This window comes from Clarias gariepinus, chromosome 27 (genome assembly GCF_024256425.1).
Source record: "Clarias gariepinus isolate MV-2021 ecotype Netherlands chromosome 27, CGAR_prim_01v2, whole genome shotgun sequence".
NCBI lineage: Eukaryota > Metazoa > Chordata > Actinopteri > Siluriformes > Clariidae > Clarias > Clarias gariepinus.
In genome coordinates this window covers 8,317,615-8,332,074 of record NC_071126.1, presented here as the reverse complement: position 1 = coordinate 8,332,074, position 14,460 = coordinate 8,317,615, and the positions used below count along the sequence as shown (strand labels likewise).

The 14,460-nt window shown below is 39.9% G+C and overlaps 1 protein-coding gene across 3 annotated transcripts in view; it reads left to right on the top strand.

The window, feature by feature from the left end:
• The window catches only part of daam1b (dishevelled associated activator of morphogenesis 1b), a 70,416-nt gene that overhangs the window by 13,816 nt on the left and 42,140 nt on the right, over positions 1–14,460 (top strand). For 2 of the 3 annotated variants that reach the window (XM_053488861.1, XM_053488863.1), the window contains exon 1: positions 9,216–9,413. The exons of the other annotated variant lie outside the window; for it this stretch is intronic. The gene's annotated coding sequence lies outside the window, so the exon portion shown is untranslated. Of the gene's footprint in view, positions 1–9,215; positions 9,414–14,460 lie in introns of those variants that run through there. 3 annotated transcript variants of the gene reach the window in all.

Below are 14,460 nucleotides of genomic sequence, written 5' to 3'. Positions count from 1 at the left end.
CCAGTTTCATTATGGTGCTTGATGGGTTTTGCAAATGCACTTGCCAGTACTCTTCTTGCAAGAACTATTCCAGAACAGCTGACCTTTATGTCTTTAAAAAAAAACTACTGACTGTTGCTGTTGTTGTTTTTACTTAATCTTACATAATATCATATGGGTTATGTCATAGGTCTGAATTCCTCAGCATTGTTCTAGAATGTAGAAAATAAATCCCTTAATCAAAAGACACTGAATTAGAAGGTGTGTCCAAATTTTTGGCTGTAAGAAATATACTGTATGTTTGATAAAGGGCAGTGGTAGCTCAGAGGGCTAAGGCACTGAGTTACTGATCGGAAGATCGGCGGTTCGATCCCCAGCTCCACCAGGTTGCCACTGTTGGGCCTAGAGCAAGGCCCTTAACCCTAACCGCTTCAGGGGCGCCGAATCATGGCTGACCCTGCGCTCTGACCCCAGTTATGCTGGGATACGCGAAGAAGGAATTTCACTGTGCTGTAATGTATATGTGACAAATAAAGGCTTAACCTAACATAAAACAGTACTGTTTGTGCTGCTGATTATGTATTTAAGATATATCTGTTATTCCGTAAGTTCTTAGACTGGGTAAAATGCTGAGCTCTTATCAAGCCGTACATGCCCAGTGATGAGACTCTGTCTAAAGTGGTGTGTTGTGCTGTGGCGGCGCTGCTAACATGACGTTCCCATAGCCCAAAAACTTGTATGTATAAGATTAGACCATAAAGAGCTCTGCCATCAAAAGAAACAGACACATCTGTGGATGAGTGAGTTAAACCAGAGACGTTAACCCCCAGATTCCAGTAATCTGTCGTAAGCGTGTCTCGAACAGATGCAGCATTTTCTCCTAGCATTCTTTCAGTCTTCAGCTCTTAAAAATCTCTAAAAGGCTGTTGTAGCCTTTTGAGCAATGTTTATCTAACTTGGCAATATATAATAAAGGAGTTGTTTACCTAAATTATATTTATTGCCAAAAAAAAAAATTTCATATGTTGTGTTCATATGTTCATGTTCATATGTTACTTTCTCGTAGTTATTATTAAAAACCTAATTTAGGCTGTGTGCAGTGAAGATAATAAGTAATAGTCATTTGATGAATGTGTGTAATAATGATGGATGTTAAAGTGCTAGTCTGTGAATTTATTAAATAGTAAGCCCATCCCCATGATAAGTCAATATGCTACAGTTTAATAATGTTGTTTTTGTTCTGGTCTGCATGAGTGTTTTGAGGACAATATAGAGAAGGCTAAATTATAGAAATCAATGGTACAGCAGCTCTGATGAATGTTTTTTTTTAATTGTAGTGACTTACCAAATTTCCCTTATTATATAAAACCTAAACGACTAATTTGACTTCAAGCTTCTTTGGGCATTTGAGGTCGTGATGATGGTGTGAATGCGGCATATTTAGAAAATGTTGTAGGAAGGTCAGGCCAAAGCATCTTCGTGAGTCTCTGACAGTATCACAAGCCTTTCTGGCTTAAGGATGAGTAGAATCACTGTAGAAGCATTTAAGGCCAGATCAGGTTTTTTCTTTCAATAGTTTCAACACTTTGCAATTTTGTCATCTGCATATAAAGTGTAGGCCCAACACATAGGGATTACTTTTCGTTGGTTCCATTGCCTGCCATCGTCTCACTTCTTCTCTATTCACAACTCCCCCTAAACCATTCATAGGAACTTAACTGAACATTTACAGAAGTAATTTAGGAGCACATTCAGTGGGCAGGTGACACTGGTCTTCTTTGGAAGACTTATAAATTATTTATTATATATGTAATACTATAGGTAACTGGATGATAATATTTAAATGAAGAAGAAGGTATTCGTAGTGATGGTATCCATTCTCCAAGTGTTTCTTTCTTGGGACTGCCAGATGATGCCAGTTGATATGCCAGATCTGTTGTTAGGCAGCATTTTAAAGGTGTAATGGGAGGCATCTTGTTTGAGTCATGATGTGTGATTTAAAACACAATCAGACCAATGTTAACTAAGTTACAGCTAGCTGATAAACTCCATGTAATTAGTTAGTAAGTTGGTTGCACAAGTTGCAATGGGTCTTCAGTCTGCATGCACACAAAAAAAAAAGGGATGAAAAAAAGTTTTGTATTGGTCTATAATTTTTCTTTTACTTTTTGTGATCTCTCATTGAGAAATCCCCTACTCTGGCTTGTTGCTCAGTCCTGCTCATTTACATAAATACTGAAATTAAATGAAGGAGTGAAGTAAAATAACTACCTTTATTTCTCTATATAATCCGATGCAACTCTAATGCACTTATACCAGTGTTTCACTAGTGCTTGGATACCATAAAAGTAAAATTTCCACCCGTCACTAAGGGGCTCCCACATTAAGGCTACTACTACGAGTCATGGAGGGCTCCTCACAAGGTTCCTCCAAAACCATGTGACGCTGGCCAACCACATTTTTGTGAACTGCACGCTCACAAACTGTTGAGTGTGGCGTAAGCCATTCAGAAGATGATAAGGCGAGCATTTTACCACTGCGCCACTTGGGGGTCAGAACAGCCTTCTTTAAAACGTTTGCACTATTTAACTGTTTTACTGCAGCGAAGAGTCTTCATCATGTTGTACTCAAAGTCTATTGTAAGCGACAATCGATTTTACGGCTACGTTCGTGAGTGAGTTTATTCCAAGTCCTGGTTTGATTTGAACGCCTCTTGTATTTGGAGAGCATCTCATATGAACTGAAGAATTCTTCCAGTGTCAGAAGGAGTTCATCTTGGACCAGTGCCAGCTCTTTGCTGCTTTAGATCCAGCTGCTTTTATAACTTTTAAGAAAAATATGTTTTTATTAGTTATTGGACCTGACTGCATAATTGAACAAAATGCCCGAGAGAATCTGTACAGTTAATACAAAACATTATCTGAAATAATGTCTTGTGAGAGGATAATCAATGTCTCTGATTGCTAGAAGACATTCTGTATCAAAATAGTTTGTGTTTCCATGTGCATGCTCCCATTGTAGACCTTTAAGCAATGTTTATCTAACTTGGCAATACGTATATAATAAAGGAGTTGTGTATCTAAATTATATTTATTACTAAACCTTTTCTTAAAAACTAAAAATTCTATGTCATGTGAAACTTTCTAGTAATTATTATTTCAAAAATAGTATCCAGGCTCTGTGCAATGAAGATAATAGTCATTTGATGAATGTGTGTAATAATGTTGGATGTTAAAGGGCAGGTCTAGTCCACCACATCATTACTGTCATATATTTATACTACAGTTTATTAATGTTGTTTTTGTTCTGCTCTGCAAGAGTGTTTTGAGGACACTAAAGGGAAGGCTAAATTATAGAAATTAATGGTACAGCAGATTTATTAATGAATCCAGCATGATGCCAGACTCGACCTTTTTTTGTATGGTTTCTTTTGCCATTCAGAGCAGAAAGGAACTGTTTCCTAATTTGTTGTTTTGGTTCAAATGACCCATCACAATCATTCCATGCTTTTGACTTTGTTTGCATGTACTGCATAATTGAAAGCTAAGGGCTGAAAATATGTTTTTGGTTGACTGAGCCCCCCCAAAAAAGAAAAAAAAAACAACAGAATAAGAAAACATTGTGGTTGCTTATCGTAGTACGCATTGAAATATCAACATTGCTTGTATTTCTGTCCCCTCCACCACTGAGGATTAAACCGGATTAAATGTCAAAATGCGTTACATGGTGCGGGCGCTGTCCGCAGACGCGATGGTCCACAGCTGTCTGTTTTTTTTTTTTTTTTAACCTTTTATCTTATTTAACAAAACTTCCTTCCTTTACATTTGACCATCTCGCTTGGTGTGTAGATGGCTTTCATGCATCACATACTGTATATCAGATGGCTGTGACTCAGCTGCCTTACAGACATAAAGCCCATAAAAGACAGACTAAACACGTTCTCCGCCCAGGGGCTTCAGCTGTCGTAGGGTTGTGTACTGCGTATCCAGGTGCTCATATTCAGTATAACCAGATAGCGATCTTTTGATGTATCTCCCTGGTGGCACATCTCAAAACTGGTTCTGCTTTGGGTTTGTTATCAGTTTCAAAGCTGCTGGCTGTGGGTTATTTATATGGCTGCAGGTAAACGGCCAATTTCTGTGTCGCACCTAGTTAAATAAAGTGCAAATGCTGAAATGCTGATGTGCCACGTGATTCCATGTGTCTCTGGACTGTCCAGACTACGTTGCTAGTTTTAATAAATTTTATTATTGAATTTAATAAATCTGAGAAATTATAACCAGGTTAAGTGAAATGTCGACACACTCACTACAGCCTTTTAGTGGAGCTTTCAAAGTGGCTTGGCCATGCAGAGTCAGGGTGTGGTTACTAAAAAAAAAAACAAGGTGAGCAGACAAACACGTTAACTTGAAGATGCTAATTTTTTTTTTAAATATACCCATTTTCCAATCTTTATAAGTTCCAAAAAGCACTGTATCAGTCCCATTTCAAGACGCTTTAAATCCAGTAACCATATTGAGACGCACAAGCTTGGGACCAGGTCTTTTCAAACATCAGACTTTCCAAATGCGCTTCTGGAATTATGGTGAAAAATTCCCATACACACTTGCAGTATAGCCATTATGTAGTGAATTTCATTCTTCGCATATCCCAGCTTGTTGCCCGGGGTCAGAGCGTAGGGTCGGCCGTTATACAGCGCCCCTGGAGAAGGCAGGGTTAAGGGCCTTCCTCGAGGGCCCACCATAGCAGCCAGTGATTTGAATTGTCGATCTTCTGATCAGTAACCCAGAGCCTTAACCCACTGCCCCTGATTGAATTACCTTATCTGTATTAGCTTCTGTGTATCTGTACTACTGTATCTCTGTCTATATTAGTGTACTTCTTACTGTGGTCTGTGGTTAAGCTATAATGAGAATGTAGGAACATATAGTAAAGTTGAACTGCTCTGTTTTTAGCCAGTGGTAATCTCCATAGTAGTGATTATTGCAAGTCTCGATTTGTAACCTTTATTCATAAAGTACGATGACCTCACGTCTGCTGAATGATCTCAGTCACACCTCACCCAGCTGTTGTTTCGCTTAATTATTATGATAAAGTTGCTTTTAACGCTTCATGATGGTTTTGATGTTTACTAGCCGTCACTGCAGGATATAGCAGCCTTTCCACATGACCGACACCTCATCTGTAAAACGCACACGTACTGTAGGCAGATGCTCCCCTTTGGAGGCATGATGGAGCCTGCTCTGACCTTCTGTGGTGTGCTGATTCAGGAAAAGTCTCCTCAAAGCATATGCTCAATTGAATTCCTTAAACTTAGTTTCCTTTGTGCTTTCTTGTGGAGTGTCCGTTTATTTGAGAAGTAGGATAAAGCCAATGGATTATGAACGCATCCTGTCTTCAGAGCAGGGGAGTACAGTGTACCAGTTTAAAGAAATGTGGTTTGCATTTACATTCTAGGCTTGTTAGAAAGCAGTGGGAGATGTCATTAAGACATTTTGTGCTCTAGAGTCTGTGCTCATTCCTGTGCTTGTCTCTACCTGTCTGAAGAAGCGCACGGTTCTTTATTCCCTCAAGTCACATGGACATGAGTACACGACTTTCCGAATCATTTCATTGACACTGCTTGACTTTATCACTTGTAATCCCTTGTTTTTGTGGATGATGTGTTGTGTACGCTCTATATTCTCTTTTGTCTGTTGGTGTCCCTGATGATAAAACACCTGGTCCCTTTGTAGCCATGAGCTGCAGATCGTCTGACGTTGTCAAGGGCGGCTGTCTGTGGTGGCTCGTTTCTTCAATGTTTTGTACAGAAAATCCAGTTGTCCTAGGCATTATTATTATTATGCGTACACTTTGCATTTGAACTCCCACACAGACGGATGAATAATATAACTGGATTAAGGACTTCCTCTCACAGTTGCTGTCTGTTACTCATCACTGTTTTTGCCACTTGTCATAGAAGTGATTACACATTACAAGATTCATCACCAAGAATGTCAAACGTGTAAAAATATCAAAGCAACAGCACATGGACTGAGAAAATGACATTAGCCATATTTTCATGCTACATGAGATTACCCTGTAGAGCCTGGGCTAAATCATATAGTGTGCACTCTGCATTAGTTCTTCATCGGTTGATCCAATGATGGACAGGTGTCGCAGGGTGGGCGGGTGAATGGCTCGGTGGGGTAGTGGTTAGCGCTGTGGCCGAGCATCTCCAGGGTACAGGGTGCGATTCTTGCTTTGACTCTGTGTGCATGTTCTCCCTGTGCTTGGTGGGTTCCTCTCCGGTTTCCTCACACAGTCAGAGACAAACAGATTAGGTTAATTGGTGTGTGTGGCATGCGAATGATTGGCAAACCTTGTGTGCAAAGGCTCCAGGGCCCCCCGCGATCCCATATAGAATAAGTGGTCTAGAAGATGAATGAATGTATTTGTGTATATAGATACAGATAGCTTTATGGTGTAATATCACTTATAAGGGTTTAGACACTGTACAGTATATACTGTGGACACGCATACATATACATAAAATGTATATATGCAATAAAATTACATCTTATTGACGGTGTTAAGGTGTATTACTGGCTCTTCTAATCTGGATCAGTTGGCGAAGGGAACAGTAATATTCTCTAATAGACTCTTCTAAGCAGCCTGCATGTTAGGCATGATCGAGCTGGACACAAAAATGAAAAACAGATTGGAGAAACTTTTGGCCTTTATAGTAATAGAAACCCACTTGGCCTCATTTATATTATGAATGTTTTTGTTAATGATGTAAAGTACTGTACAGAAGTCTTGAGCCACCCTTATTTCTTCATAATAAATGAAATTAAACGTAATGATGTTGAATAAAGCGAAGAAATGGGAATAAATGTTTTACTGCGACAGGCCGCAAAGTCCCTAAAGATATCATTTGAAAATTGCCTGATTATGTACGTTACCAACTTTAGCTGCAACCTCATTTCCCCTCTTGTCACTTTTAACCACTTCAGCATCACTAGTATACCAATCATTTAAACTGAACCAGTAAACTAGTCAAGTGACTTAATTTCTATTTTTAAGCCTAATGTGATACAGATTTGGTTTTTAAAGGGCTGTTTTTTACCTCGAATCTAAGTCCCAATCGTATGTAGTTCTATATGCAGATCCTGTACACGGTCATGCACCTTGAATGAGAATGGGCAGATACAAATTGTGCCTTGGTACATGCGTGGGATGCTCGCTGACGTCAGTCAGAATCGGCAACGTAGGGATCTCATAGCAACACTAGCAATGGATGATAAATACAATAGCACACAATTTTCCTTTTCCATCCGTCCGTCCGTCCATCAAGTATCTGGCCTACTTTCCTCTTCTGGACCTTAAGAAAAATCCCAAGCATGTTTTGCAAAATCGCATTTATTGTTTGAAATGAATGAGTGATATTTTAACCCAGATCAGAAAAGAGTCAGAAAAAAAATCAGTTTATGAATCAGTAATTATGAATGTGAACCATCATGAAATCTGATCTGACCAAAAAACTAAGTCAGAATTGCACCATAATGATAAAAATAAGACCAATCTCCCACTTTCACTTGTTTTATAATTCACACAGAGCTGCACTAAGCCGCCACAGTGTTTGCTTTCAAGCAGCATGTAGCTTTCTTCTATTCGAGTAGGCATGGCATTCTCCACATCAGCATCACCAATTGTCAAGTGTACCACATAGATCTGAAATAACCCCACAAACTATTTCTTCCAAAAGCAGTAAATGCATGTGAGCTAAGTACGGATAACTGCGTTGCACATATCACGCATTTATAAACATATTTGCGAAAGGGGGTTCACTCTTTTCACACCGCCTTATTCCCTCTGCTCCTAGATTAAAGGTGGTCACAGTGTTCCTGTGCTTTGGACAAACATAGACCTTTTAGATTTTTTTCCAAAGTGTTCAAGCTTTTTCATTAGACCAGATTGTACCCAATTTAGTTTAGGTTGTTATTGTGTAGACTTGGACATGCATGAGACACAGGTTTTCCGTGTAGCCTTCCTACCTCGTAGGCCAGACATGTGAAGAATACCAGGGATTGTCACATGCATCAAGTGACCATTTCATGCCAGATTTTCCTGCAGCTCCTGTAAGATTACTGTAGCTCTCTTCGCAGGTTTTTGGCAGCTTTCTTCTTGTTCTGTTGTCAATTTCGGTAGGATATCCTGTGCTTTATAATCTCACTGTGGTGCCGGATTTTTCTCCATTTGTTGATTCTGGCTTTCATGGTGTTCCATGGTAAGACTGTTGTTTCTTTTGCATCACTCTACTGATAACTTTTGAACATCCGTGACACGGAGTGCTACATATAGTTAAATGTCCCAGTTCTGTTACGGTTTATCATCACCTCTTATTGAGTTCCTCTCTTCCAATCAGATTACTCAATTTGGTTGTATAATTACATTGACATTTGTATATGTGTCATCAGTTAAGTCTGTCACATTTTTTAAGTCTGTGCACACTACAGTTCTGCATTTTTTTTTTCAGTTTTAACCTTGCTTTTTCGCTTTAAAAAATGAGGAGAAAGAAATGCTTTTGCAAAGTTGATCTTAGGTTTCATTTATTTATATTACAAAACCTAACATTTTAACACGGGTGTGTAGACTTTTTATATCTTCCATATGACACATGCACCAGAAATATGATAGGGTGCAGCTTACAAACCCCATGTTTTCCTCCAATAATGAAAAATAAAAAAAGTACAGGGTGCGGCTTTAAATGAAGAAATCATCCGATTTCAAAAAAGATGAGCGCATGAGTGGTTTTTCCTAGGCTGGTGAAATTACAACTTGGCATATGTCAAGTGCAAGCATGTGGTATAAAAGTTCCTAGACGCAATGAGATCATGAATTGGAAGGAGAAAATCAATCTTGTAACATGAACATTAAATATTAGCACATGGTTAAGGTTTGCGTGCGCCCGTTTAAGTCTAATACCCTTTAATATTTAGAAAGTATTTCACATGTCAGATCTCCACCCTGGCTGTTAACACTACAGCAGGAGGCCATGAGGGTGTGAACAGGGAAAAAAAAAAAAAACCCCGGCTGAAGGGAAGGAGAGAACGAGCAGTGGGCGGCGATTTCATACAGCAGGCGTCCTATCAGGAGACTGAGTGATGAAAAGGGGTGTGGCTTGTTCGGAGTAACATCTGTGTGTGTGTTTGTGTGAAAGTGAGCGAGAGACATAGAGAGAGAGAGAGAGATAAGGAGGTTTGGTTGAGTTTGTGGGCAGCAGTGTGTGAGAGAACCGGCTGACTGACTGGGGAGTGAAAAGCATAGGTGTGAGAAATTTCCTGGATTTAGAAATGCCGGAGCTTCATGTCAGAGGAGATTGATGCGGAGACGATCATGTCGACTGTGGAGGGATGCCTTCGGCAGACGGCGTCAGAGCAGAGTTGTAAAGGGTAAGAGTGAACAGTGACAGGATTTTCTCCGCACTTACAGTAGCCGTCTGGAATGTGCGATGTCGCCAGCTTGGTCTTATCTTCATCGGGGGGGGAGATGGGGGTTCTGACGTCTGTGAGGTGCTGAATAACACGTGTGTATTCTCTCTCTCACGCTCGCTCTCTCAAACGCCACAATCCCCCCGCCCCCCAACCCGTGTGTGTGACAGCTCAAGGTGTCTGCTGCTGCTTTATTACCGGGAGGGGTTTGAGGGACGTTTTTGTCAGTTGTCCGCACTGTCACAGCTACCAGTATTGAAAACCGGCATGATGCGGGATTGCTGTTAGTAATCCACCCTTCCTCCTCTCATATGCTCTGTGTATTAATTCCCCAGAGAGGTGTGTCTGTATGTGTGTGTGTGTATCTGTGTGTGAGATGAGGGGGGGAGGCTGTTGGCATCCATTAGATAAGAAGGTAAAAAAAAAGGACCTTGAAAATGGATGACCTTGTTTTTCAGCTCATTCAGGGTTATCATCCGTTTTTCTATCAGGGTGTCACGTGCCATGTGGGTTCGTGATGATGATGATGATGATGATGATAATGATATAACAGTAGATAACACAAAAGTGTATCACTCTACAGATTCCTTTCTCTCTTTTTCTCTCCGAGATAGCCGGACCATCGTTGAATCATTCATCTTCAGCTGGCTTTGTGTCTAAACCTTAATTACATTCCCTTTTATAATCTGAACAGTTTACTGAATTATTAATGGCTCAATAAGCTTTGGTCTTTAATATCTATGAAGGCACCGATTTTCCTGATTTTGGTTCATAGCAATCAAACGTAAACTAATCACCGCTGGCGCTGTGTTGAATCAGGTCATGAACAGTTACTGACCTGTCACTTATGTGTCCATCTTCTAGCTCTTTTTTTTTTTTCACGGGGTGTGGTCATTTTTATTACTTTTTTATTATAATGACCAGCAGAAATAACGTACTGCTCAGTTTCAGCATTTTAACCTGTATAGATATTTAATCCCACAAATACACAATCAAAACATGAGGATTTGGCAATTAACTATGTGATATGATTTAGGAATAATAAAAAAAAAAAGGTCGGCTCACAAGCCGGCATCGCAGGTGATAGTTGCTATGGCAACAGCAGCTGAAGGAGGGATGGCCGACTCCTCTGGCGTGGTCTCCTAACACGGTTTCCGTGCGTCCATACTGACCATCTCTGTTTTTTGTTTTTTTTCTTTTTTTCCTGGTTGCTTTGATAATTATATAGTTAGAATATATTGTATTTGTTTTCTGTAAACATGGTGATCAGTGAGTCCACTCGTTTGCTCTATCGTGCTCCTTCTTTGCTGCACGCTTCCAAAGGTCGCAACCTACCCTTAATCCACCGGCTTACTTCCTGCCTTAATGACTTCAGGTGTTTCACATATGCAGCCGAAGCATGGAGCTCACACGCTCCTGCGGTTCTCTCATTGATTGTCTTTATATTTAGGATTTTCGTGACATATTTAACTGTTTTGTCATCATGCATGCGAACACGAGGCACAAACTGCCATAAAACAATGCCTTTGACACTTTATAGAGTAGATCTCGAAGAAAGTTCAGCATCCTGATATGAGTTATAGTATCAGTAATAGAAATTGATCTAGTAATGTCAGGTAGAAGCTTTTTAATCTTATTTTTCTGGCTTGTCACACAAACTGTAAATGCATAATCTGAGCATTTTTCCTAAAAAAAAAACCCCCATTGTTTAGAAAGCAGTTTTTTGCTTACTGTACTTTTGCTAATAATAACAACCCACTGAACCCATTCTGACCTTGGTTCCCAACGGTGAAGTGTGTGTGTGTGTGTGAGACGTGGTGGAGTGTTGTGAGGAGTGTTTGGGTGGGTCAGTGGCGGGTGGATATGTGTGGCTTGTGCAAACGTTAAGTTGGGGGATGGGTCTCATTGTCTGCTGAACACGTTTGACAAGCCATCTGTTTGGAAGAACAGCTCTCCTACCTCTTTATCTTTTTTTTTCCCCCCTTCTCAGAGTTCCCAAAGACATGACTGAGGGAGTATGGAATTTGAGCCTCTCTGTGGGTTCACCTCAGGGCTGGTTGTGTTTGGATCATGCCGCTGCTTTAGTTGCGGAGCGTTCGCTGGTCAGCTCGGTGGTTCGCGAGGTTATTATAACACAAACGGGACATCCAATGCCTAGCCCTCGAACTACCACCGCCTGGGTGATTAATGTAGGACCTTTCTCATAATAGGCCCGTTACTCAACACCTCTTTTGTAAAAACGCAGACCTTATCTCATTCTTTAAACGTGCCTGCAAAGCCCACACCGGGAGGAGCTACTAATCGCTCCCTAGCGGCTCTCCGTAGTCTGTTGATTCAAGAAAGTTATTTTAGGCCTGCCCAGTGTCAGAACTCTCTTATCAGTGTGCGAAATGTTTTAGGGGGTGTTTTTAAATTAGGGGTTGCACTAGGTGTAGGAGACATTAAACGTGGTTTGTGAGTGAAGTAGGGCTGGAAATCTGAGTTCGGCGCTCCTGTAATCAAGGGATTTGGGCTTCCTTACATTCTCAGTGACATTTACAGCAAACTGGCTTTATGTCCTTCATGCCTCAGAGACACTATTGAAAATGCAAGAAGAAACAAGCATGTACAGTAATGTGCAAGGCTTGAGTCACCTCTCATGGCTTCATATTTTCCCTCCAGGAATTAGATTTGTATTTTTTTAACGTAGTCTAGAATAGGCTTCCTGAAGGACTTTTTTCTTTCTTTCATTTTCAGTCCCTGTACCTGACCAGTTTTAAAGGAATGTTTTTTTTTTTTTTTGTTTGGCAGCCCATAAGCACCCAGGGTGGCACTGGTGTCGCAAACCATTTAAAAGTTTAGGAAAGTACCTTATTCAAATTTATCCTTGACTTTAACTCATGAAGTCCCTAAGTGACAGCTAATTAACATCCTGTACGGTCATGTGACAGTCTGCGAATTTATGTACCCATGACATCATTTCCAAAATGATGTATCTGGTTAGCACCTTGGCAGTAAATTTCATTCTATTTACCAATTCTAATGATTTATTAACATCTCATATTTTATATTTATCCTGTTTTGATTGTTTTTCGATATATAAAACAAAATAAGGAAACATCACCGTGACATTTGTCACATAGTAGGACATTTAACCCTAAAATTGTCCAAGAAAATGCCATGTGACATCTTTCAAAATGTGTTCCATCTGTGTTATATCCCTCAATTTCCTGTAAAGGAGGAAGCGATGAGTCTGGGTTCTTATCACACAGCCACCTCTGAATCATTTAAACATTAAAATCATCTTTAAGGCATGAACCAGTGAGAAACGGGAACAGATGATCAGGATCAGTGTTTGGAACAGACGAAAGGGGAAATGAGGTTGCTGCTGCGATTTGTTACATAATCAACACATTTAAACTTTGGACGGGATTGTAGCCTATATCCAGGTTTAAATCCTAGCGTTAACCCACAGTGTATGCAATTTGCCTTAAGCTACATTCACACACGTATTTATTGACATGGTGTATCAATTTTAATTAATCAGGGAGGGGTTAAGGATGGATGAAAGCCAAAATCAAATCACAATGTGATGGATGTGCATGTAGAAAATGTTTGCTGCTAGAAAACAGGACTGATGACTTTTCTGACACACTTTTGAAGAGGCTGATTTAAAACATTAGGACAGTAAAGTGACAACAGTAGTTAACAGTTTGGCTGAGAGTGATTCAGTTATTCAGGTACTGTGGGTAAAAATCGATGTCAAATGAACGACATAACCCAAGATATGATTGATTTACAAGCATAAGTTACGTGCAATGCATATTTTTTTCTTTTTTAAGTTGCATTCTGGTATTTTTAAACAAGGTTTTGGGTTACATATTCAAATGATGCAGATTTATGAAAGGAATAGGCCTGGGCTTTGAATTTGCACCCCTTATATTCTTTTTCCTGTTTTTCCTTCCACACTACACATTCCACGTTTGTACAATCAGTAAAGATTTACATAGTTACAGCAGTTTTATTCGCTCTGAATCCTTTCCTGTCAGGGCTCCATAGCATTTTATACTAGAGTTGGGTAGAACAGGGCATCATTTTTCTCTTTTAACTAAAGCTCGTAACTTGTAAATGTTATGGTTGTGCAATGCCATGCTTAAGAGGTCCATGATGAAACTCTAGAAAAAATTATTGGTTGAATAATTTATTCTATAAAGAACGTGAAAGAGACGCACAGAAATTGCAAGGATGCTGACATGGCTTTATAAAAAGGAAGAGATGAATACTGTAAGCCAATGTGGGCCGATTGGCATTAGTGCGTGGGCACTGCTGTGTGCTGGAGTCTCTCACTTGTCACATTCGATAAAGTCATATCACAGCCAGTGCAGTATCCGTGCTGACACACACGTCCCAAATGTGAGGCACGACTTTGTCGTGTCTGTTCTCTACTGTCTTTTGGCTTTTTTTTAAGTCATGGACAATTTGAGAAAAAGGATGCACAGCAATTCTGCATGCTTTTTGAGAAATTCTGAACGGCAATCTGGAACTATCAGAACTTGTGCTTTGAACACAGGAAACATTTAGATATAAACTCTCAATACATGTAAAGCACTGAAGTTTTTTATACAAACGAATGTAATGGGAGAATGACAGTGGAAGCAATACAAAACCACTGGGAATATCAACAGTTTTCTTAGAGTGTTTAATTAAGTTGAAATGGACCAGGAAAATTGTATGAGTGGAAAAACTGAACACTAGCTACGTTTGCACGGACAGTATTTCTTCGGGTCTATTGAGATCATTCCGATTAACTCCCCGGTTTACATGGACACCGGCCCTATAAGATGTGCTTTTACATGCTCTAGGCATTTAATTACCGTTTAAGTTGTTTTAACCTGTGCAAACTGGTTGTTCCTGCTGTAAAGCTTTTAATTTGCCACAAATATGATGAATGACATTGAATATTCCATGACAGTTCATGGAGGAGCAGAAACAGGAGCAGAAACAAACTTTGGACTGATACCCTTAGGAA